We start from the raw sequence: 1088 nt of genomic DNA, 5'->3' as shown, positions 1-1088 counted from the left end.
TCACCTCAAGATTCTTTATTTGTCTTAATGTTGTGGAATGAGGCAATTTTTTCCCCGAACATACCTTCCTTTCTCTTTGTTGGGTGGCAAACTATTACCATAATCCTTACTAACTAGTCATCCTGCAAAATAAAAACCAAAGTTTTGATACTAATTTGTTGACGAAATAAATTTGAGAATCTCAAACAAACATAATAAAGTAATGTAGTTCAGTTTAATAAGCCTACATTTATAGGCGTTGATGACCAAAAGAAAATTCTATTAGATTTATTTAATGTAAATAAATAATTTATTTTGGGTATTTCAAATAATTATGAAATTTATTTTATATCGAAAAGTTTTATATTCATTTAATTGAAAGATTTTCTCTTTCAAGTCGATCCAAAATTTTGGAGGGCAAACCAAAATTTTGAAGTGTAGGAAAAAAAAGTTTGTCCCACATTGACTAGGTACAAAAATGCCAATTTGTTTATAAAAAATCCTCTTCAATTAACAATAAATTGAGTGATAAAAAAAAAAAAGCTAGCAGGGGCAAAATCGCCAGTAACGATAATAGGCAAAGACACAATTTCTTCTTTCTCTTACAAATTTCCTCGTGTGCTATTCTCCTCATAAAGCTATTCTAAAGCAACATAATTCATTGAACTATTGAGAGCCCCTACTATCAAGTCGTGACCCGCCTTAAAACCTGTTTTTAATGCCTCAAAACTCATATAGAGGTGGAAAGTTAACCATTTAAGAATTTTATCACCTTTAAATCTAGTGTATTTTGGTCCAAGTTATTTTTATACACTTTTTATGTTTTTGCTTGTGTTAGTTATTGATTGGAGGCTGTAAAAATAGGGTTTTAAGGCTCATCCTGATATAAGTTAATCTCTGGATAATTTTGTTAAATCTCTTAACATTTAAAAATGGGATAAAATAGGTTTTAAAGATATTGTCAGCAAGCCTTAAAGTCCTAATTTCTTTTTGGGGAAAAATATAAAAAAAATCCCTTAAATTACCAGCCGTTTTCGATTTAGCCCCCTAATGTTTCAAAAGTAATAAAGTAGCCCCTCAAACTACCAAACTATTGCATTTTGGCCATT

Source organism: Corylus avellana, chromosome ca1 (assembly GCF_901000735.1).
Source record: "Corylus avellana chromosome ca1, CavTom2PMs-1.0".
Lineage (NCBI taxonomy): Eukaryota > Viridiplantae > Streptophyta > Magnoliopsida > Fagales > Betulaceae > Corylus > Corylus avellana.
This window is presented reverse-complemented; position numbering follows the sequence as displayed.